Source organism: Muscardinus avellanarius, assembly GCF_963383645.1.
Source record: "Muscardinus avellanarius genome assembly, chromosome: 9".
NCBI lineage: Eukaryota > Metazoa > Chordata > Mammalia > Rodentia > Gliridae > Muscardinus > Muscardinus avellanarius.
This window is the reverse complement of record NC_137795.1, coordinates 101,927,277-101,952,656: the sequence shown is the minus strand read 5'-3', so window position 1 is coordinate 101,952,656 and position 25,380 is coordinate 101,927,277. Positions and strand designations below refer to the sequence as shown.

General features: G+C 41.6%; 1 pseudogene across 1 annotated transcript; it reads left to right on the top strand.

Moving 5' to 3' along the window:
- Positions 1-10,437: 10,437 nt before the first annotated feature.
- Positions 10,438-16,136, top strand: LOC308267297 (cationic trypsin-3-like; annotated as a pseudogene). The gene is made up of 5 exons: positions 10,438-10,477; positions 10,926-11,097; positions 14,517-14,767; positions 15,319-15,455; positions 15,987-16,136. The product of its transcript is annotated as a cationic trypsin-3-like (transcript).
- Positions 16,137-25,380: the final 9,244 nt, after the last annotated feature.

Here is a 25,380-nt window from a genome sequence, read left to right as displayed (position 1 = left end):
CTCCCTTCCTTTCTCCTCCTTTAGGTTGTCTTGTTTGCTCCTCTATAGGATTTCCTCTTTCAAGAGTTCCTCCTGTGACCCAATTCTCCCTAACTCTCAAATATTAAGGAAAGCATCTGATTTCTTATTTTTTGTGACTGACTAATCTCACTTAGCATAATGTCCTCCAGTTCCATCCATTTCCCTGAAAATAATGTAATTGAGTTTTTTTTTTTTGATGGCTGAGTAAAATTCCATTGTGTACATATCCCACAGTTTTGTAATCCATTCATCTGTTGATGGACATCTTGGCTGGTTCCATAGTTTGGCTATGGTGAATTGTGCAGCTATGAACATAGATACACATGCATTAGTTTGGTACTTTGGTTTCTTTTCATTTGGGTAGATACCCAACAGTGGTATTGCTGGATCAAATGGTAGATTTGTTCCCATTCTTCTGAGGATTCTCCATACTGTTTTCCAAAGTGGTTGCATTAATTTGCAATCCCACCAACAATGTCTTAGAGTTCCCACTTCTCCACATCCTCGCCAGCATCTGTTGTTATTTGTGTTTTGAATGATGGCCATTCTAGTTGGAGTTAGGTGAAATCTCAGGGTAGTTTTGATTTGCATCTCTCTGATTGCCAGTGATGTTGAGCATTTTTTCATGCATTTATTGGCCATTTGAATTTCTTCTTTTGTGAAGAAATTTAGTTCATTTGCCCATTTTGTTATTGGATGCTTTGTTTACTTAGTGTTGAGTTTCTTGAGTTCTCTGTATATTCTAGATATTAGTCCTCTATTGGTGGTGTAGGTGGCAAAAATCTTCTCCCATTCTGTTGGCTCTAAATTGAGGTTCTTGATAGTTTCCTTTGCTGAACAGAAGCTCTTCAGTTTCATGCAATCACATGTATTGATCTGCCTTTTAATTTGTTGTGCCTTTGGGGTCTTGTTGAGGAAATGTTTGTCTGTTTCTATGTGTTTTAGTTTTGGACCTATGCCCTCTTCAAGGAGCTTCAAGGTCTCTGGTTTAATTTCCAAGTCTTTGATCCATCGTGAGTTGACTTTTGTACAGGGTGAAAAAGTGGGATTGATATCCAATTTTCCGCATATGGTTAACCAGTTTTGCCAACACCATTTGTTGAAGAGGCTATCTTTTTTCCAGTGTATGTTTTTGGCCCCTTTTTCAAAAATCAATTGGCTGAAAGTGTGTGGACTTGTTTCTGGATCTTCTATTCTGCTCCATTGGTCTATATATCTGTTCTTTTGCCAGTACCATGCTATTTTTATTACAATGGCTTTGTAGTATAGTTTAAAGTCAGGTATTGTGATTCCTCCTGCGTGGTTTTTGTTGCTGAGAACTACCTTGGCTATTCTGGGCTTTTTGTTATTCCAGATAAATTTAAGGACTGATTTTTCTATGTCTGTGAGGAATGATCTTGGTAGTTTAATGGGAATTGCATTAAATCTGTAGATCACTTTTGGGAGGATGGCCATTTTAATTATATTTATTCTTCCAATCCATGAACATGGAAGATCTTTCCATCTTCTAAGATCTTCTTCAATTTCATTTTTCAGTGTTTTATAATTTTCTTTGTAGAGATCTTTTACCTCCTTGGTCAAGTTTATTCCTAGGTATTTTATTTTCTTGTGGGAGATCCTGAGTGGGAGTGTTTTCTGAATTTCTTTTTCAGTGGATTTATGGTTGGTGTACAGGAAAGCTTCTGATTCTTTAAGATTGATTTTGTATCCAGATACTTTGCTGAATTTGTTGATTAGTTCTATAAGCCTTTTGGTTGAGTTTGTTGGGTTTTCTAAATATAGTATCATGTCATCTGCACGTAGTGAAAGCTTAAGTTCTTCTTTTCCTATTTGTACTCCTTTGATTTCCTTTTCTTGCCTTATTGCTCTGGCTAGAGTCTCTAGTACTATATTGAAGAGAAGTGGTGATAGTGGACATCCTTTTCTCATTCCAGTTTTTAGGAGGAATTCTTGAAGTTTTTCCCCATTTAATATGATGTTGGCAGTGGGCTTATTATAGATTGCCTTAATAATGTTGAGATATGTTCCTTCTATTCCAATTCTCTGCAGTGTTTTTATCATAAATGGATGTTGAATTTTATCAAATGCTTTTTCAGCATCTATTGAGATGATCATGTGGTTTTTGTCTTTGATTCTGTTTATATGATGAATTACATGGATTGATTTTCTTATATTGAACCAGCCTTGCATCCCTGGGATGAACTCTACCTGGTCATGGTGAATGATTTTCTTGATGTGGTTTTGAATGCGTGTTGCTAGTATTTTGTTTAATAGTTTTGCATCCAAGTGCATCAGAGATATAGGCCTGGAGTTTTCCTTCCTTGAACTGTCTTTGTTTGGTTTTTGTATTAGTGTGATGTTGGCTTCATAGAATGTATTTGGGAGAGTCCCGGTTTTTTCTATTTCCCAAAATAGTTTGAGTAGTATTGGGATTAGCTCTTCTATAAAGGTTTTATAGAATTCACTTGGGAAACCATCTGGTCCTGGGCTTTTCTTTGATGGTAAGCTCTTTATTGCTGTTTCAATCTCTTTGATTGTTATTGGTTGGTTTACGTGTTCTATATCTTCTTGACTCAGTTTAGGAAGGTTGTATTTATCTAGGAAGTTGTCGATTTCCTCCAGATTTTCTATTTTGTTGGAGTATAGTTTTTCAAAGTAGTTTCTGATAATCCTCTGGATTTCTATGCTGTCAGTAGTAATGTCTCCTTTTTATCCCTTATCTTCATAATTTGGGTTGATTCTCTTTTTTTTTTTTTTAGTTAGGTTGGCTAGTGGTTTATCAATCTTGTTAATTTTTTCAAGAAACCAGCTTTTGGTTTTGTTGATTTTCTGTATTGTTTTTTTTATTCTCTATTTCATTAATTTCTTCTCTAATTTTAATAATTTCCCATCTTCTGCTGGCTTTGGGGTTCAATTCATAGTTGCTACTCCTGCTTGTCTTCGAGTACCATTAGCATGGATTACCTTGCTCCAGCCCTTTACCTTGAGTTTGTTCCTATCTTTACTTGTATAGTGTGTTTCTTGTAAGCAGCAGATAGATGGATTCTGGATTTTAATCCATTTTGCCACTTTATGTCTTTTTATTGGAGAGTTGAGGACGTTTACATTCAGTGTGATTATTGAGAGATGATTCTTAATTCCCAACATGTTAAGATCTTATTTCTGTTTGAGATACTGTTTATTCTTCTTTGCTTAGTTGTCTGCTAGATGGGAATTCTTGTTTCTTTGGTTCTGGCGTGTATTACCCATTTCCTCTTTGCAGTTAATCTCCTTGAGTATTTTCTCTAGCGCTGGTTTTGAAGACATAAATTCCTTCAGTTGCTGTTTGTCATGGAAGCTTCTTATTTCCCCATCTAATTTGATGGATAGTTTTGCTGGGTAGGAAATTTTTGGCTGGAACTTGTTTTCTTTCAGAGTTTGGAATATGTTACTCCATGCCCTTCTGGCTTTCATAACTTGGTTTGGGAAGTCTGGAGTGATTCTAATTGGTTTGTCTCTGAATGTCACTTGGCCTTTTGTTTTTGTTGCCTTTAAGATTCTCTCCTTGGCTTCCATGTTAGTCATTTTGACAATTATGTGGCGTGGGGATCCTCTTCTCTGATCCTGTCTAAAGGGAGTTCTATAAGTTTTCTGGACCTGTGTATTGACCTCTTGCTCTATGTTTGGAAAATTTTCTATTACTTCCTTGAAGAGATTGTTGATCCCTTTGGTTTCACCTTCTTTCCCCTCCTCTATTCCAATTATTCTTAGGTTAGCTCTCTTAAAAATGGGCCCATATTTCTTCGATGTCAGATTCCTGCTGTCGTTATTTTTTTTTCTATATTTGAAACTATGCATTCAATTTTGGAATGATCATCTTCAAGAAGCGAGATTCTATTCTCCATGTGGTCTAATCTGTTGTTTATACTTTATATTGAGGCCTTTATTTCAATGATTGCATCCTTTATCTCTTTTTTACTCTCTCTGAATTCATTTCGAAAGTCTTCTATTATTTCTAAGTTATTTTCCTGATTTGATCTTCTAGAGATCTTTGGATTTCTGTGTTATCAGATTCTAATGTGGGATTGTGGGCATTCACTGCTCCATTGTTATTTCTCTTCCCCATGATTTTGGGAGTTTGTGCCTTCTCTGGGTTCTTCCATGGGTCACTACTAGTTCACTTAAGATGCTCTGGATCTCGAGTCTGTGGTATCTCAGTCACCACTACTCCTTTACTGGGTTGTATCACAAAGTCTCAGACTCAGGGAGTCAATCGAGGCTGCTTAGACCGTGAGGGGTGCCAAGTTGGGCGTTCTCCAGCAGGGAGTTGTGACTATGGTATGATATCTCTGCCACCGCCACTCCCCGACTGGGTTGCACTGCTAAAATCTCCGACCCAGGGAGACTATCTGCGCAAGTCCCTGGGAGTGCAGTACTGGGATTTCTCCCCTAGGAGCCGCAATTTAACTCACGGTTGTTGAGTGCGCTGATGGAGCTGTAGAGAACTCGCTGGATTCACTGCTGCTGCCACTGGCAATATGGCCCCACTGCCACGCCCTTGGCTGTGATGCGGCATATTTCTTCACTGGTTTTGAGCTCTGCTCTGAATCCCTGCCAGGTGTGCTGTGCCCGGCCCTTGGGAGCTTTAGATGTTCCCTGTGCTGACAAAAGTGCTGACTGCCGCCCAGCTGTTCAGCATCTGCTCACCTCGGCTTGCTGTCCACCCCTCCTCTCTGGAGCCTGGTGGCTGGTTGAGTGTGTTGGTCTTCAGCCATCCGGTGAACTCACCACTGCTACTGGCAGTAAGGCACTGCTGTCAAGTCCTCAGCCGAGAGATTGGCGTAGTTCTTCTCTGGTGTTTGAGCTCCACTGAGTCCCTGCGGGGTGTGCTGATTCCGGCCCTTGGGAGCTTTAGACGCTCCTTGCGCCGAAGAAACTGCTGACTGCCACCCAGCTGTTCAGCAGTGGCTCACATCAGCTCTCTGTCCACCCCTCCTCTCTGGCACCTGGTGGCTGGTTGAGTGCGTTGGTCTAGGACCATTCAGTGAACTCGCCACTGCCACCAGCAGTAAGGTGCTGCTGCTGAATTCTAGGCCGTGAGGCTGATGTACCTCCTTTCTGGATTTGAGCTATGTTCTGAGTTTCCCTCCTCTCTGGAGCCTGGTGCTGCTAGGGAAGATGTAGGCCGCGCCACTCCTTGCTGCGGCTTCAGCCGCTCCGGCCGCTTCGCACCATGGCTCCGGCTGCTCTGCGCCTAGTCTCTGGCCAGTCCAGCCACTTTGCGTTGTGGCTCCGGCTGCTCTGCACTTCGGCTAAGGTTGCTCCGCGCAGTGGCTCTGGCCGCTCCGGCCCCTTTGTGCTGCGGCTCCGGATGCTCCGCACCGCAGCGGGCATGGCACTTTGGGCTGATTTCTTTCTGATGTCTTGTTTTCCCAGCCCTTTTTCTTTGTCCCTTGTATTTATAGTTTTTATTTCTTTGCTGGTAGTGTTTTCTGGCTCTGAAAAGTGCTAGTTTTGTGGTAATAGAGTTTGATTGTTAGCGGGACTTGTAAGTGCTCCTTTCCTCCGTCTCCATCTTCCCAGAAGTCCAGTCCTTTGTTTAATTCCCAGTATCACTAATACAAAAAAAAAAGTCTAGAAATGGCTTCAGAAAATTTATTGGAAAGCTTCTTTTTCAGAAGATAAAAATGGCATCTTTTTAGGAAACAGTTAATATACACTCTAAACCAAAATTTAAATGAAATTATGCCAATTCCTTTTCAATGAAGGTCTGTAACACACAATCAAAATACAGAGTTTCTTTGGTTTGTAATAATCACTACCTTTTAGATACGGTCATCCCTTAGTAAGCACATGAGGGATGTTCCCAAACTTCCCCAAACCTCCCAATCTACTGAAATTCAATTCTGTCAGATAGAGTAGGTAGAATATGCAGATTTCATGTGTATATGATCTGTAAATTTTCAGTCCCTCCTAGTTTACTGACGGTAGCTTGTACAATGGAAAGCCATATAAAGATATTTTCTCTTGTACTGTCTAGGGAATAATGACTATAATGACTAAATAATGTCTTTACACAATCAGTATAAAGCCCCTATTTGTTTGCTATTTCTTATCTTTGTTTGACTGAATCAGAATATGCATAACCAGCAAACTCAGATGGCCAACACTTCATATAGAGGATTAAATTAATAAACATGGCATATTCTTCAATGGAGAAAATGTGAGTGTTCTATTCATTCTTCCAATCAGTGACTCATCAATACTGTCTTGTGGGCCTGTTATAGTTCAGGCTCTGTTTAATGCACTAAGGATGGACAGTGAAACAAACAGTGTCAACACTGGCTTTCTGGCATGTCCATGCTGACTGCTAAATACACAATAGATCAAAAGAATATGATGCTGATCAGGGCAAGTTCTTTGACGAAAGGAAGGTGACTAGCAGATGGAAGACCAGAAAGCAAAGACTTGGTTCTAAACTAGAATTAAAAGAAAAACATTTTAAGGCCTTGTCAAATATATAATCCATTTATTCTGTAGATAAAACTGCAGAATGGACACTCAGAATAGTCAGAGAAAATATTAGGAGTACTGGTTCCTGATTAAATAATATTACAAAATATATGGAATCTTTTGTAGCAAATAGAAAAAAAAGGCAGTAATTTGATATTTGGAGAAATAGCATCATTACATAGATTTTTTTCAAGTGTTTTGTCTAATTATAGTTTCATAAAATCATTTATGTCCTCTTACTTGAAACTTTAAGAATACTCAGCTGTGGACTTCATATTTATAACCTTTCTTATCAATTTAAATTGAACTAATAGCTCTTAAAAGCTTATCTACTTATGTAAACATATTTACATATGTAAGCACATATGTATATTTTATCTGATAGAATATATCAGCTGGTAGAATGTGCTTTTCTTCAACTGAGTACATACTATAATCTAGTTGTTAGTTCTGGCATGAATAAGCAATAAGCCTCAATTTTTCTTAAGATCTGTTTATCTAAGAAAATCTACTTTAATAAAACAAATGTAATTCTCTTTTCCTCCTCTAGAAATATTATTGAATTATTGTTTTAATCTATACTATTGCCATAATGTATAGAAAATAACAAGAATCTGTATGTCTTAAAAAATTAAAGTGTTTACTTGCCAGGATAGAAGTCATGTGCCTGTAATTACAGCATTTGGGAGGCTGAGACTGGATGATTGCAGTTCCAAGGCCAGTGTGAGGTAACTTAGAGAGATCCTACTTAAAAATAAAAATTGAAACCATCAGGGGTATATCTATCATTTACATGGCTCTTGAGTTCAATCTCTAGTATCAGTCAACAAAAATACTTTAAAATTATTTTAACATTCGTTTAAAATTTAATTACAGTGTTGAATAGATGCAAAAGTCTCCAGGTTACAGAGACACACTGTTCTAACAGTCAGTTGTATTTACATTAAATTTTATACATTCTCTGTCATTTACAAAACCCTGAAAGGAATCAAATTTCCCGTGATTCTTTCACTTTGCCAGTTTTTCAGAAATGTCCAATTTCTACAATATAATTTAACTTATCTTTCCATTAGTTACATTAATCTTTATATCACAAGCCAAAAATAACTTCAAAAAAGCAAACTAGTAGGTTATATTTGATTGAGTTAGCATTGATTGCTAATAAGCATATCTATTTGTAGGCAAAACAATAAAATTCATTTTTTCTGTCTCTGGGCTGTCAGAAATAGCTACAAGGCTGAATTTGCCAGATAAAATATGACTGTTTACTGGCAACTAATTGTAATGGCAACTAATATAAGATGCAGGATGTTGAATACTAAAAATATAGATACCTGCAACTAGAAGGAAAGAGTTAGCTTCACAAAAGTTCCAACCAAGTTAAAAGAAATAAAAGCAAGTTAAATTGACAAAATTTTGATCATTAATAACACAAAGGAGTTAAAGCCTTAGAGCCTTTATAGTTTAAAAAGCTATATTTCAGTGTTTTTCTTTTCCTTATTATAAAACAGGTTTTCAACATAAAAGGTAACTGTTAATAGATAGAGATAAGGGATGCTGAGAATTACACAGGGATACAGATGGTTAGTGCAAACTTTAAATTTTAAGAGTAAAAATAAACAAAGGACAATATGAGATTTTACTGTGCAGCATCCTGACACGGTTAACTAAGTGATACATTCTGATCAGTGATGTCAGACCTATCTGTCCTTGTGAGGATGAACAAATAGTGCTGCCTCAAAAGGTTTACACAGCAGAGATAAGTGGCAAAGCAGGAGACTACTGAGGAGCACAATAGGAGGGACGAGTTAATGAATTCAATTTCAAAGGTGATAGTGTCTCACTTCTGAGCCACTCTACCATGTCTGTCTTTCTGACATGGTGCTACCCTTGTTCTGCCTATAATTCTATAGGTTCTTATCTTCAGTTCAGATAGGTATATGACCAGGGAAAACGATGAGCCAAGAAACTTAATTGCAAAAACCTATTATTATTATTACAGTGCCATTAAAAACCTTAATATGTAGCTTCTAACATTACACCAAAACATCATACAGTATATACGTTGTTTATTAAATTAGTGACCTATTAGACTATTTGACTTATTGTACTTACTAGTTCTTATTATATTTTATTTATATTTAAGGAAGAATGGGTTAAATATGAACAGAATGGGTTGAATATGAACAGAATCTGACCACAAATGTCAAAAGTTTTAAGATTATGAAGTTCTGATTTTGATTACATTATCATTGTTCCAACAAAATTTCAGGATCAACACAAAAACAAAATCAGAAATTATCTCAGCTCTTATATAATTGGTCTAAGGAGATGGTCTCATCTAACTTTTGGCAGATGAGATGAGATAGAATGTTTATGAGTGGAAACTAGGAACTCTATCCTACTGTAGCTTATGTCTTAAGATTCACTCACTCTGGGTTCTTGGTCTTGTCTTCATTATATAAGATAATTGCTGTCAAAACAATATTTATTTAATGGCTGGAATTGGTTCAGTTTGACCCTGAGTTGATAGAGCTCACACTGCATCTCTTGTATATTCTTTGAATCACAGTGAAAGACATTGGCCCTGTATGAGGCTGCTTGAGTGTTGAATGCTGGGGCTACCTCTTAGCAGCTAGGAAGCTACATGAGAAGTATTTGACTCCTCTACACCTTCTGTTCCTCAAACTTGTTGAAATGGTAAAAAGTTCAGAACCATATTTATACGAATGTCTGTGACAGCTGGAACAATGGATGCATGGACTACTCTTCCATGATTCCTGATGCATAGGAAACTCTCAAGCTACACTTATATTATCATCTGCCCACAATTCTGCATGGCCTTCATGTGCACATTCATTCTGAAGCCCAGTTTTCTATGATGGAATCCTGACTCCACCAGGATCTTGCCTGATTGTCACCAAGTCTCACCAGCAAACTGGTCATGATGAAAGCTTCAAGTGAGTTGATGATCAGAATTGTTAACTTAACATAGAAAGGACTTAAATAAGCTAGTGCCCTCAGTGTTCTTGGAATTCATTGCAAGACCCATTGGATCTCTGAAACTTCAGGTAGTGCCAAAATTTTGTTAAACAAGCATGCATGTGATAAGTTTTCAATTTTGATCTAGGTACATAAGTACATTATTTATGTGATCAAAATAAAACAAGTATACCAATATAATGTCACAAAAGTCATTTTAAATTTTTGAATTACAATTTCTAGAAATTTATGTTTAAAATTTTTGGTCCTGGTTAACTATAGGTAACTAAATCCAAGAAATGAGAAAGTGGAGACAAAGTGGGTTTACTATTCCCTGAAACAGAGTTAGCACTAGACAAATACCAGTAGGAATCATTTTTCACTGTTTCATTTTTATATATTTTAATTACCAATGAGAAGACTATTTTTCCTTTTCTGAGGAAACATGTTTTCTCTACTACTAATAAAAATATAACCTAGATGTACAAAATGAAAACTACCATGAAACGATGCATATATTTGTGTTAGAGGCAATGGTAAACACAAAGTGTATATAGTCTGAGTTATTTCTTAAGACAAAAGTACACATGTGAAAAATCCAGGTACCTAGAATATTTGTATGTGAATGCAAAAACCTGGAGATTTTTTCCTGTGACCTTAATCCAGCCTCTTTTTCTATCAACCCACTTTCTCCCAGGTGGGATTGTGACTTCAATTCCCATAACCTTCTGAAAAAAAAAGAAAAGTATCAATGTTTAAATGTAGTGGTGAATCATCTTCCATGAGTCAGAGAATCAAATTCTAAATTTAGATTTGTGTGTTTCCAATGAAATCATTTTTCTGACACCTGTGGCTATTAGTGTCAATGACATTTTTAAAGGTATAAATACCAATGGATAAAAAGCCTTCCTCCAATTCCCACTCCATATCCAGTGAGAAATCATGAAGACCTTCATCTTCCTTGCTTTCCTGGGAGCTGCAGGTGAGTCTTTCTAATGAACACATCAGAAAGAGTCTGTTCCTTCTCTACTTTTATGGAAAACAACAACAACAAATGTTCATTGTAGGCTCTGTAATCAGGTAGCTGAAAAAGATAAGACAACAGGGTCTTAGATATTGGTTTAGCTCTAATTAAATCTCACTTGTTCAAGAAAAGTCATAATCAAAAGGAGTGAGTCAAATAGAGGCCACAGGGAAACAGAGTTGTGTTGAATATCATGTAAATACACTAAAAACAGAGAGATGAAAGTAGAGTATACTTTAATGTATGAAACACTAAAATGTAAATGAAAAGTAACATTAAACATTCCATTCCTGATTATGTGAGGCAAGAGAATATTCTCATTTTTCTGCTGGGTCTGCTGATCATCAGGATTGAGAAAACATTGCAAGCTGGATGTTTGACACTGAGTTTCCATCTTTCCTGTCAGTTGCTCTCCCCACTGTTGATGATGATGATAAGATTGTCGGGGGCTACACCTGTTCAGAGAATGCCCTTCCCTACCAGGTGTCCCTGGATGTTGATGGACATTTTTGCGGAGGCTCCCTCATCAGTGATCAGTAGGTCCTGTCTGCGGCTCACTGCTACAAATCCTACCTGTTGTAAGTGACCATAACTCACATTCCTATGTCTGGTTCAATTTCTTCTCTAGTCACAGAAAACAAAGATAAAGTAATATGATGGAAAACTTTCCTCTTTGTTCATTAAAAAGGTTGGTTATTTTGTAGGACTGCTACCTTCTTAAATTTTGGCATCCCAGGTATGAAAATGAAAGAGTATTTGAGGAAAGATTCTTAGAAATAGCTCAGAACAGAAATCAAGATATAGTCCTAATGATTATTACTTAAGGAGTAAAAATCATAGAGTATTTCACTTTTCTGGGAGGATAATAAAATTAAACCCTCCATTCTGTAACTTGATATTTTCTAATGTCTATGACAAATGCCTCACCACCCAATGATACTTGGTAATCTCAGAGGGAAAAATAAGGCAGGAAGAATCAATCTTTTCATCTTCAATAGTTTTCTTAAAACTTATGTTTTCTATTCCTATACCTAATTCTTCTAACAAGAAGGCATGATTTAGGATTCCAAGAGTAGAGACAGTTGGGGCAGAATTTTCTAATCTGTACCTCATGTGATATTGCACAAGAAGACCTTAAGTGCATAATTTCCTGCAAGACTGAACATTTGAAGAGGAGAGAAGGGAACCTGTGCTTTTGCTATTCGAGGAAGTAATGGGAGAAAATAAGGAATCTCATGTTGGATATTTTGGAAAATTTTTTTTTTTTTTTTTTTATTTTTTATTTTTTTTTTTTTAACAATTTTTTTTATTGAACATAAATAGTATACATTTACACTATATTTGGTGCCCTCTTCCCCCCCCTGCCCCCATTTTCCCTTCCCCCCTCCCACCAATGGTTGTCCAGGTTAACCATATCTTATTCATAATTTTACACATGTTCAAGTGTAGACCCTTATTAATCAAGACCGGCCTTCCTCCTCTCCTATCTTACCATCTAAACTTAGCTAATATTTCCCCTTCAATATCTGGAGACCCACTGGTATTCTTTGTGTTTCCTAGTTTGGGCATATTAGAGGAAACATATGTATCTTCTTCTTCTGTGCTTGGCTGATCTCACTTAACATAATGTTCTCCAGGGCTTTCCATCTTCTTTCAAATGATATAATTTTGTTCTTCTTTATGGCTGAATAGAATTCCATTGTGTGTATTTCCCACAGTTTTGCTATCCATTCATCTGTTGATGGTGATCTGGGTTGGTTCCATATTTTGGCTATTACAAATTGTGCTGCTATGAACATAGGTATGCATATGTTGCTGTATTTCTCTGAATTCAACCCCTTTGGAAAGATACCCAAGAGTGGTATAGCTGGGTCATATGGTGGATCTATTCCCACCTTTCTTAGGAATCTCCACACAGATCTCCATAGTGGTTGAACTAGTTTGCATTCCCACCAACAGTGTAAAAGAGTTCCTCTTTCCCCACATCCTCGCCAGCATTTGTTGTTATTTGATTTCTTTATGCTTGCTACTCTGACTGGGGTTAGATGGAATCTCAGTGTAGTTTTGATTTGCATCTCCCTGATGGCCAGTGATGAAGAACATCTTTTCATGTATCTATTAGCCCTTTGTATCTCTTCTTTTGTGAAGTGTCTATTTAGTTCATTTGCCCATTTCTTGATTGGGTTGTTTGTTTTGCTAGTGTAGAGTCTTTTGAGCTCTTTGTATACTCTGGATATTAGCCCCCTATCAGAATGGTGGCTGGTAAAGATCCTTTCCCATTCTGTAGGCTTCCTCTTTAGGTTATTGATAGTTTCCTTTGATGAGAAGAAACTTTTTAGTTTGATGTTATCCCACTTGTTTATTCTTGCTTTAATTTCCTGAGCTTTGGAGGTTTTGTTGAGAAAGTTACTGCCTGTGCCAATATGTTGTAGTGTTGAACCTATGCTCTCCTCTACTAGCTTCACAGTCTCAGGTCTAATTTCTAAGTCTTTGATCCATCTTGAGTTGATTCCTGTGTTTGGTGAGATATAGGGGTTTAGATTCATCTTTTTACAAATGGTTAGCCAGTTCTCCCAACACCACTTGTTGAAAAGGCTGTCTTTTCTCCAGCGTATGTGTTTGGCCCCTTTGTCAAAGATTAATTGACTAAAGATGTGTGGGTTTGTTTCTGTGTCTTCTATTCTAATCCACTGGTCAGTATATCTGTTTTTGTGCCAGTACCATGCTGTTTTTACTACTATTGCTCTATAGTATAGTTTGAAGTCTGGGATTGTAATGCCTCCTGCGTGTTTCTTGTTATTGAGAATTGCTTTGGCTATTCTAGGTCTTTTCTTTCTCCATATGAAATTCATGATTGATTTTTCTAGGTCTCTGAAGAATGTCACTGGTATTTTAATGGGAATTGCATTGAACCTATAGATCAGTTTTGGCAGAATGGCCATTTTGATGATATTTATTCTGCCTATCCATGAGCACGGGAGATCTTTCCATCTTCCAAGGTCTTCCTCAATTTCTTTCTTTAATGTTTTATAGTTTTTGTTGTAGAGGTCTTTTACATCTTGGGTTAGGTTTATTCCTAGGTATTTTATTGGTTTTGAGGTTATAGTGAATGGAATTGTTGTTTTTATTTCTTTCATTGTGGATTCGTTGTTGGCATAAAGAAAAGCCACTGATTTCTTTAGGTTGATTTTGTAACCTGCGACTTTGCTGAATTTGTCAATCAGGTCCAGAAGTCTTTTGGTTGAGTTCTTTGGGTCTTCCAGATAGAGGATCATGTCATCTGCAAATAAGGATAATTTTAATTCCTCTCTTCCTATGTGAATTCCTTTGATTTCCTTCTCTTGTCTGATTGCTGCAGCAAGAGTCTCAAGGACTATGTTGAAAAGGAGTGGTGATAGTGGGCATCCTTGTCTTGTTCCTGACTGTAGCGGAAATTCTTGCAGTTTTTCCCCATTCAATATAATGTTGGCTTTGGGTTTGCAGTATATTGCCTTAATGATGTTGAAGTACTTTCCTTCTATCCCAATTTTTTGCAGTGTTTTTAACATAAATGGGTGTTGGATTTTGTCGAATGCTTTTTCAGCATCTATGGCTATGATGATGTGGTTTTTGTTCTTGATTCTATTTATGTGGTGAATAACATGTATTGATTTGCGTATGTTGAACCAGCCTTGTTTTTCTGGGATGAAACCGACTTGGTCATGATGTATTATTCTCTTGATATAGTTTTGAATGCGTATAGCTAGTATTTTGTTTAGAATTTTTGCATCTATGTTCATTAAGGATATTGGTCTGTAGTTTTCCTTTCTTGAGGTATCTTTATTTGGTTTGGGGATTAATGTGATACTGGCCTCATAGAAGGAATTTGGAAGAGTTCCATCTCTTTCAATTTCCCGGAACACGTTATGCAGTATTGGTATTAGTTGTTCACTGAAGGTTTTGTAGAATTCAGCTGGGATATTTTGGAAAATTTAATCCTTTCCTCCGACAGAGGTAGATACTCCGTGCATCTGGGAGAACACAACCTTGATGTCATTGAGGGAAATGAGCAATTTATTGATGTATCAAAGATGATCATCCACCCCAAATATAATAAGACTAATATTGATAATGACATCATGCTGGTTAAACTGAAAGCACCTGCCACCATCAGCACTCGAGTGTCCGCAATCTCTCTGCCAAGATCCTGTCCATCTGTTGGGACCCAGTGCCTTGTGTCTGGCTGGGGAAACACCTTGAGCTTTGGACGTAAGTGTCACCTGGGACACCAGAATAAAGTCTAAAAATATGAGAAGTAAAAGGCATGTTGAGGGACAATTAGCTCAATTTTTCCTATTAGGCAAGGTTGCCAGAGGCTAGTTTTGGATATCTGCACCCTTGAAAGTTGTTAGTTTACATAGAAACTCTCCTTTTCTAAGAATATCAAAAACACAGAAAAGTTACTTATTATAAAATGTTGAGGTATTTATTTCGAGCCACCAAATAATGTACAGAGAATTAGAAACAGAGAGGTAAATAGAAATGTGGCTAAAGAAATTGAAATTACCTGAAATATATACTTGCTTCACAGACATGTCTCTGCATCTGAGATCCATATTCAGTCCTCTAGTCTCAAATAATTAATACTTATTAGCTAAAAAATCCTTGAAATCTATCTAGTCAAAAAAAGTTCAGTCAGATTTCAAGTTATTAAAAAACTGAAAGGAAAACTTGGGGTAGTGAAAAACAGAGCATATAGAGTAGGAAGGAAATTTCCAGGATATCTGTGGGTAATCTTCCATTTTGCTTGTATCCAACAGAGAAATTCCCTTCCCTCCTCCAGTGTCTGGATGCTCCTGTCCTCTCTGACTCTTCTTGTCACAACTCCTACCCAGGCGATATTACTGCCAACATGTTCTGCCTGGGCTTCCTGGAGGGTGGGAAGGACTCTTGCCAGGTGAGTTTTTTTTTTTTTAATTTTCCTACCATTAGTTCATTCTTCCTCATCTGCCCCTGATTTTTTTTTCTTTTTCAACATGCAAACCTTTAAGCCTGTTTATGACATAAATACTGAGAGGTAAGAAATAGCTTTGTGATGAATTAATTATTTTATGTGGTGTTATATATTGTATAGTATTAAGGGTAAAGATTTACATAGAAATTTCTGTGCAGTTAGTATACTGAAGCATACTTCTTAGGAGGTATCCATAGAATAAACCCCATTTGAAAGGAGGGTATATACTGAAACAGACTCAGATCACTCCACTCCTCACTTTCCTTGGTCCTATGGAACAACTATAGAGAGGAGCAACTGGGAAGAAACAAATTGTAGGTGGGAGACTGATATTTAGCTCTTATGTGTTAAGGGATGTGTTTTGTGGAGAATCAGGAACTTGCAATGCTTCCCAGACCACAGAAGAATAACATGGATTCCATCTTCTGTGCTAGAGAAAAACAGGAGTCTGATTGTCCTTTTCTTGTTTCTCAGGGTGACTCTGGTGGCCCTGTGGTCTGCAATGGAGAGCTTCAGGGTATAGTTTCCTGGGGCTTTGGCTGTGCTCTGAAAGGCAAACCTGGTGTCTACACCAAGGTCTGCAACTACCTGGACTGGATTCAAGAGACCATTGCTGCCAACTAATGACCTTTACCTTAACATGATCTATCCAGAATAGTGAGCCTAATGTTCTTTTCAAGCCTGAACTCAGTACCAAAATAAAATGATTTTCTTTTGCACCACATCGGTCTACAAATATTCCTTGATAGGAGTTACTTTCTCTTGAAAATTTCTGCTAAGGAGGGATAAGTTGAAATACACATTTAAAAGATTTTAGAAAGTTATTGAAGAAATCATACATACTAATCAATATAAATTATTGATCCATGGTGGACCTTATGTCCTATATTGATAATGTAATTTGGAGACCAGTGTTCCCATGACACGTGTGTGTGTGTGTGTGTGTGTGTGTGTGTGTGTGTGTGTGTGTGTGGTGTTGTCCTGGGGATTGTAAATAAAGACTTTCTACCTCTGAGCAACACTTCTAGCCCTATTTTTTTTTTTCGATACTAGGAATGGAATCCAGGGCCATTCTACCTCTGAGGACACCGCCAGCCCTATTTTTAATTCTTTTTTTTTTTAAACAGGGTTTCAATATGCTGCAAAGGGTCTCACAAAGTAGCTGAGGCTACTTCAGGAAGATTCTCCTGTCCAAGCTTCCCAAATGCTGGGATTACAAGTGTGTGCCACCACACCCAGCTGCTATTCTTCTTTCTGAAAGTGGGTCTAACTCAGTTCTGAGGGTCTCAATAAGTTGCTGAATCTGGCATGGAAACTGTTATACTCATGTCTCAGCCTCCAAGTACTGGAATTATAGGCATATGCACTTCCCGTGGCTTACAACACCATCCTATTTTAATAAATTTATTAGATGCCTTTCTAAAATATCAGACACAATTCTATAACACTTGGTTACAGTTCCCATTTGATCTTTGATCTTGCATTGTTTATGATAGATCTTGTGTTATTAATTTCAAATAGAGAAACCATTAAACCTCAGGTTTCTTGTATCTCACACACCTCCCCCAACACTTAGCTTCCTAATTAGGGGTGCTACACAGACTGGATTGGTCCACAGGTGGCACACCTAATGCAAATGACCACCAGCCCTAGAAAACTTACACTCCCATACCTAGTTATCATACAAAAGCTATTTTCAGCATGAAGTCTTTTGTAAAATGGACCATGCTCCTTTTAAATTTGCTGTCAGGCAAACAGGGTTGCAATAAGCAGATAGACTCTCCTGTCAACTGTGCTGATTCAGATAGACCGAGGATAAGGAGAATGTCTCACTTTCTCATAGCTGTCAGAATCTACAAGCAAAACTCTGGAAAAATGTTTCCATTTACAAATCCTGAAACACAAGAAAAGTGAATCCTTTCATGACTGCTGCATCAATAGCTCCTCAGCATGAACGGAATTTCTTGTGTCTTCCCATGTTTGTGCTTTATTTTTATTGGAGTGATACCATGCCACTGGGTTCAATCCTCACTAATACAGAAATAAAACCAGTATTTGGAGAAAGGGTCACTAAACTTGAATATTTGAGAGCACTAAACAAAATAATAAGAAGTATGATCAGAATACATAAAAACTCTGGCACAATGTTTGGAGATCACCCTAAGAATCAAGGGCCTTAAGGAAGGTGCATAAATGTATTTTAATGATATTCAAAATGTTCAATGAATTAATATCAGAAGAATGCCAATCCTTGGGAATGAGACAAACATGAGATATAAAAGTAATTCAGAACCCCAAATATACAGTATCAGTGTAATATTCTTCATAAGACATTAAAATGAAAGTGAAAATATGCAAAATAATCACAGAATTTTGAAAAAATTAGTGTTAACAGTTGTTACGCTCAAAATTCAGTTGTACCAGGGCAGTGGGATGGATTGCTGAAAGGGAAAAGAAATTGCCCACAGAGCATGGCATATAGAGAACAATTATAAGAACAATTCCCAGAACATGGCACACATATTATATATTAGAGAAATTTTTGAAGAAGTCAGTGACTCTCCAAGAAGGGCTCTGTCCCTCCTGATGTCTGAAAAGCAGCACCTCCTTTCTTCACAGGACTTCTTCAGAATGTAGGACATTTATCCCACTCAGTGCTTGTCTACGGTGGCTTGTTGGATAGTGACACATATTTTCTCTATAGTGAGCTTGGTTCCATAAATGCTTGTCACTGAGAAGCAGCATTTTATGTTCTACACACAACAGTAACTTGCTCTGGTTTACAGTGTGCATAATGGAAAGCCAATTTCCTTCAAGATCATGTTTCTAAACATTCTAACATAATCTTACAATCAAGATTCTCTTAACAGTGCACTCAGACTCCCTTCCATGTTGATTTTGGAATGGCACCCTTGTTAAAGGAGAAAAGGTAATGGGACAGTATTAATGACCTCTAGTCCTCACCTTTTCTTGTCAGATGGATATATTAAGATAAGAAGAGTGGCTAAAAAGAAAGAAGATGAAAAATAGTGATAACGATAAAAGCCAGGCGTTGTGGTGCTGGGCATGGTGGCACATGCTTGCAATCCCCACACTTGGGAGGCTGAGACAGGTGGATTATGCAGGTTCAGAGCCAGCCTCATCTACTTAGTGAGGCTTTCAGCTACTTAGTGAGACCCTGTTAAAAACAAAAGAAAAGAAATAAACAAAAAGAAATCGACAGCTGAATCTCAAGAGGTAGAGAAGTTGATCATGGAGGATCAGCTCCGTAAAATAATATTTCTTGAAGTATAAAAGTTTATCTTGGACTCCATTCTAACATTGGTAATGAACAAGAATCTGATTGCATTTTCCTTCATCCTCAATGTGACTCTGGTGGCCTTGTAGCCTGCAATGAAGAGCTCCAGAGCATTGTCTCCTGGGGCTCTGGCTGTGCTCTGAAAGGCCAAGCTATTGTTATATCAAGATGACCAAATACCTGGACTGGATTCAAGAGACAATAGCTGCCATCTAACCACCTTCATCTTTTTATTATTCAACTCCAACTCTCCAAGAAAACTCAAGGTCTCTGATCTAATTTAAAGTCTTTGACCCATCTTGAATTGACTCTTGTGCAAGATTAGAAAGTGGGATTTATTTCCTTTCTTCTGCATATGGCTAAACAGTTTTTCCAACACCATTTGTTGAACAGGCTATCTTTCTTCCAGTGTACATTTTTGGCCCCTTTGGCAAAAATCAATTGTCAAAAGTGTGTGGATTTGTTTCTGAGTCTTCTATTCTACCCCATTCATCTATGTACCTGTTTTTGTTCCAGTAACATGCTGATTTTATTACCATTGCTTTGTAGTAGAGTTTAAGGTCATTTACTGTGATTCCTTTGCATAGTTGTTGTGGCTGAGAACTACTTTGGCTATTATGTTTTTTTGTTGTTCAAAAAAATTTAAGGACTTATTTTTTATGTCTGTGAGGAATGATCTTGGTCATTTAATGAGTATTGCATTGAAACTGTAGTTCTCTTTTGGGAGTATGGTGATTTTGATAATATTTATTCTACTTATTGATTAATATGGAAGATCTTTCCATCTTCTAAGAATTTGATTCCTTTTTCAATATTATATAATTTTCTTTTTTAGAGGTCATTTTCCTCTTTTTTAATGTTTATTTCTAAATATTTTATTTCTTTGTGGGATTCCTGAGTGACAGTGTTTTCTAAATTTCTTTTTTAGTGGATTTATAGTTAATGTACAGAAAAGCTTCTGATTTCTTAAGACTGATTTTGTATCCAGAGACTTTCCAAATGCTGGTTTTTCAAAAAAATAATTAACAAGATAGATACATAAAAGAAGATAATTACTACTAAAGAGTTGAAATCTAGAGGAATATGATAAACTACCTTCAAAAACTATACTCCAAGAAAATGGAAAATCGGGAGGAAATTGACAACTCTCTAGATAAATACAATCTTCCTAAACTGAGTTAAGACGATATAGAAAACTTAAACAAAGCAATAGCAATCAAAGAGATTGAAACAGCAATAAAATCTTACCATCAGCACCAGGTGTGGTGGCACACACTTGTAATTTTGGCGCTTGGAAGGTGAAGAAAGGAGGATTGCACAGGTTCAAAGCCAGCTGTGCTGGCTTAAGAGACCCTGTTTCCAAATAAAAATATAAAAAATAGGTATCTGGGAGTGTACCCGGACGTAGAAGGGCTTCCACAAACCCCAGTACCACATACACACATAATCTTACCATCAAAGAAAAGCCCAGGATCAGATGGTTTCCCAAATGAATTTTATAAAACCTTTATAGAAGAGCTAATCCCAATACTCCTTAATCTATTTTTTTATATTTCATGAAAAAATGACTCTCCCAAGTACATTCTGTATAGCCAATATCACATTAATACCAAAATCAAATGAAGACAGTTTTAGAAAGAAAAACTATGGGCCTATATCTTTGATGAACTTGGATGTAAAACTGCTAAACAAAATCAAAATAGGCTCAACACACATTCAAAACCACATCAAGAAAATCATACATGATGACAAGGTAGGGTTCTTCCCAGGTATACAAAGCTGGATCAACGTATAAAAATAAATCTGTGTAATTCATCATATAAACAGAACCAAAGAAAAAATTCATGATAATTTCAATAGATGCTCAAAAAACATTTATACATTTATGATAAAAGCACTGCAGAGAATCAGCATAGAACAAACATACCTCAACATCATAAAGATAATCTACAATAGGCTAACACAACCAACACCATATGAAATGGGGAAAAACTTCATGTATTCCACCTAAAAACAGGAATAGAGCAAGGATGTCTATTATCACTACTTCTCTTCAATATAATACTTGAGACTCTAGCCAGAACAGTAGGGCAATAAAAGGAAATCAAAGGGGTACAAATAGGAGAAGAACTCATACTCTCACTATTTGTAGATGACATGATACTATACTTAGAAGACCCAACAAACTCTCCCAAAAGCTAATAGAATTGAATAATAAATTCAGCAAAGTCCTTGGTCCTTTTATCATTATGTTCATCTGGCACTGTTTGGGCATCACTTGTCATGATTAACCAACAAACCTGAGAGTAAAAGAATGACAATGACCTGGGAGTGGTGCTGCCCACCTATAATCCCAGCATTTGCGAGGTTGAGACAAAGAATTGCAGTTTGCTGACAGCCTCAGCTACTTAGTGAGGCCCTTACCAACTCAGTGAAACCCTATTAAAAACTAAAGAATAAAAAATTTGGCTAGGTCGCGGGACCCTGGGCCCCGGCCAAATTGCGCTTAGCACGCCAGACCCCTGGAGAAACCGGGCCCAGTAAGAGGCTGGGTTCTGGGCGGGGGTCGCGCACGGGGCACGCCAGATGAGGTCCGGGTCGCGGGACTCTGGGCCCCAGGCCAAACTGCGAGTAGCACGCCAGACCCCTGGAGAAACCGGGCCCAGAACAGAAAAAGATAAAGAAAAATATCGGAGAGGAGATAAGAAAGCCGTTATGGATGCCAGGACAATGGCGATGCAGAAAAAACTTATCTAAATGCACTGGAACTTATGGAAAAATTCGTCGTGAAAGAGGACTGCTATTTCTCTATATTGTTAAGAATCTCAGACATCACCTGTAAGGAGAGAGTTTAGCGGAGACCAAGGAGAAATGCGGTGTTGAAAGAGCACTCCACGATGGTGGTGGAGACTTGTATTCAGGAGAAGCAGAAACCGGATCTTACCAACTTTATTTTTTTTGGAGAAATTACACCAAATGTCGAATGCTACCATCACGCATGCCTAGGAACACTGGACAACATTCAGAGTGGAAAAAGAGCCTGGGAAGGATTTGAAACAGTGGAGGCAGTGGCAATGCCAGTGGCCAATACTCAGGGGAGGCAGAGATCTGATACATTACACCTGGAACCTTTGAAGTAATAACCACAGAGACAGTGATCGGAACCTGCTGAGGGGTTAGGCGGGCGCCGGAGCCAGTGGCCTACATCGGAGCTTGCTGTGAGGCAAGGCCACTACTGAGGCCTCCGTGGCCGGGATTGGACATGCCGAGGGGTTAGACCGATGCTGGTGCCAGCGAGGCCGGCATTGGAGTCTGCCATGAGGCAAGGCTTGTGCTGGGGCCTCCGAGGTCGGGTCAGGAACCTGCTGAGGGGTTAGGCCAGTGCTGGGGCCAGTGAGGCTGGCATCAGAGCCTGCCATGAGGCAAGGCCGGTACTGGGGCCTCCGAGGCCAAGATAAGAGCCTGCCAAGGGGTTAGGCCGGTGCTGGGGCTAGAGAGGCCGGCATCGGAGCCTGCCGTGAGGCAAGGCCGATACTGGAGCCTCCTAGGCCAGGATAAGAGCCTGCTGAGGGGTTAGGCCGGTGCTGGGGCCAGCTAGGCCGGCATCGGAGCCTGCCTTGAGGCAAGACCGGTACTGGGGCCTCGAGGCCAGGATAAGAGCCTGCCGAGGGGTTAGGCCGGTGCTGGGGACAGCGAGGCCGGCATCGGAGCCTGCCTTGAGGCAAGGCCGGTACTGGGGCCTCGAGGCCAGGATAAGAGCCTGCCAAGGCGTTAGGCCTGTCTGGGGCCAGCGAGGCCGGCATCGAAGCCTGCCGTGAGGCATGACCAGTGCTGGGGCCTCCGAGGCCGGGATCGGAGCCTGCCGAGGGGTTAGGCCGGTGCTGGGGCTAGTGAGGCAGGCATCGGAGCCTGCCTTGAGGCAAGGCCGGTACTGGGGCCTCCGAGGCCAGGATAAGAGCCTGCCGAGGGGTTAGGCTGGTTCTGGGGCCAGCAAGGCCGGCATTGGAGCCTGCCGTGAGGCATGACCAGTGCTGGGGCCTTCAAGGCTGGGATCGGAGCCTGCCGAGGGGTTAGGCCGGTGCTGGGGCCAGCGAGGCCGGCATCGGAGCCTGCCTTGAGGCAAGACCGGTACTGGGGCCTCCGAGGCCAGGATAAGAGCCTGCTGAGGGGTTAGGCCGGTGCTGGGGCCAACGAGGCCGGCATCGGAGCCTGCCGTGAGGCATGACCAGTGCTGGGGCCTCCGAGGCCGGGATCGGAGCCTGCCAAGGGGTTAGGCCGGTGCTGGGACCAGTGAGGCCGGCATCGGAGCCTGCCTTGAGGCAAGACCGGTACTGGGGCCTCCGAGGCCAGGATAAGAGCCTGCTGAGGGGTTAGGCCGGTGCTGGGGCCAACAAGGCCGGCATTGGAGCCTGCTGTGAGGCATGGCCGGTGCTGGGGCCTTCAAGGCCGGGATCGGAGCCTGCCGAGGGGTTAGGCCGGTGCTGGGGCCAGCGAGGCCGGCATTGGAGCCTGCCGTGAGGCATGACCAGTGCTCGGGCCTCCGAGGCCAGGATAAGAGCCTGCTAAGTGGTTAGGCCGGTGCTGGGACCAGTGAGGCCGGCATCGGAGCCTGCCTTGAGGCAAGACCGGTACTGGGGCCTCCGAGGCCAGGATAAGAGCCTGCTGAGGGGTTAGGCCGGTGCTGGGGCCAGCGAGGCCGGCATCGTAGCCTGCTGTGAGGCATGGCCGGTGCTGGGGCCTCCGAGGCCAGGATAAGAGCCTGCCGAGGGTTTAGGCCGGTGCTGGGGCCAGCGAGGCCGGCATTGGAGCCAGCCGTGAGGCATGACCAGTGCTGGGGCCTCCGAAGCCTGGGTCAGAGCCTGCTAAGTGGTTAGGCCGGTACTGGGGCCAGCGAGGCCGGCATCGGAGCCTGCCGTGAGGCATGGCACGTGCTGGGGCCTTCGAGGCCGGGATCGGAGCCTGCTGAGGGGTTAGGCCGGTGCTGGGGCCAGCGAGGCCGGCATCGGAGCCTGCCTTGAGGCAAGGCCGGTACTGGGGTCTCCGAGGCCAGGATAAGAGTCTGCTGAGGGGTTAAGCCGATGGTGGGGCTAGCGAGGCCGGCATCGGAGCCAGCCGTGAGGCATGACCAGTGCTGGGGCCTCCGAAGCCTGGGTCAGAGCCTGCTGAGGGGTTAGGCCGGTGCTGGGGCCAGTGAGGCCGGCATCGGAGCCTGTCTTGAGGCATGGCCGGTGCTGGGGCCTCCGAGGCCAGGATAAGAGCCTGCCGAGGTGTAAGGCCGGTGCTGGGGCCAGCGAGGCCGGCATCGGAGCCTGCCATGAGGCAAGGCCGGTACTGGGGCCTTGAGGCCAGGATAAGAGCCTGCCGAGGGGTTAGGCCGGTGCTAGGGCAAGCGAGGCTGGCATCAGAGCCTGCCATGAGGCAAGGCCGGTACTGGGGCCTCCGAGGCCAGGATAAGAGTCTGCTGAGGGGTTAGGCCGATGCTGGGGCCAGTGAGGCCGGCTTCGTAGCCTGCTGTGAGGCATGGCCAGTGCTGGGGCCTCCGAGGCCAGGATAAGAGCCTGCCGAGGGGTTAGGCCGGTGCTGGGGCCAGCAAGGCCGGAATTGGAGCCTGCCATGAGGCAAGGCCGGTACTGGGGCCTCGAGGCCAGGATAAGAGCCTGCCGAGGGGTTAGGCCGGTGCTGGGGCCAGCGAGGCCGGCATCTGAGCCTGCCGTGAGGCATGACCAGTGCTGGGGCCTCCGAGGCCAGGATAAGAGCCTGCTGAGGGGTTAGGCCGGTGCTCGGGCCAACGAGGCCGGCATCGGAGCCTGCCATGAGGCAAGGCCGATACTGGAGCCTCCTAGGCCAGGATAAGAGTCTGCTGAGGGGTTAGGCCCGTGCTGGAGCCAGTGAGGCCGGCATCGTAGCCTGCTGTGAGGCATGGCCGGTGCTGGGGCCTCCGAGGCCAGGATAAGAGCCTGCTGAGGGGTTAGGCCGGAGCTCGGGCCAGCGAGGCTGGCATCGGAGCCTGCCGTGGGGCATGACCAGTGCTGGGCCTCCGAGGCCGGGATCAGAGCCTGCCGAGTGGTTAGGCCGGTGCTGGGGCCAGCGAGGCCGGCATCGGAGCCTGCCGTGAGGCATGACCAGTGCTGGGGCCTCGAGGCCAGGATAAGAGCCTGCTGAGGGGTTAGGCTGGTGCTGGGGCCAACGAGGCCAGCATCGGAGCCTGCCGTGAGGCAAGGCCGATACTGGAGCCTCCTAGGCCAGGAAAAGAGCCTGCTGAGGGGTTAGGCCGGTGCTGGAGCCAGTGAGGCCGGCATTGGAGCCTGCCGTGAGGCAAGGCCGGTACTGGGGCTTCGAGGCCAGGATAAGAGCCTGCTAAGTGGTTAGGCCGGTACTGGGGCCAGCGAGGCTGGCATCGGAGCCTGCCGTGAGGCATGACCCATGCTGGGGCCTCCGAGGCCAGGATAAGAGCCTGCAGAGGGGTTAGGCCGGAGCTCAGGCCAGCGAGGCCGGCATCGGAGCCTGCCGTGGGGCATGACCAGTGCTGGGGCCTTCGAGGCCGGGATCGGAGCCTGCCGAGGGGTTATG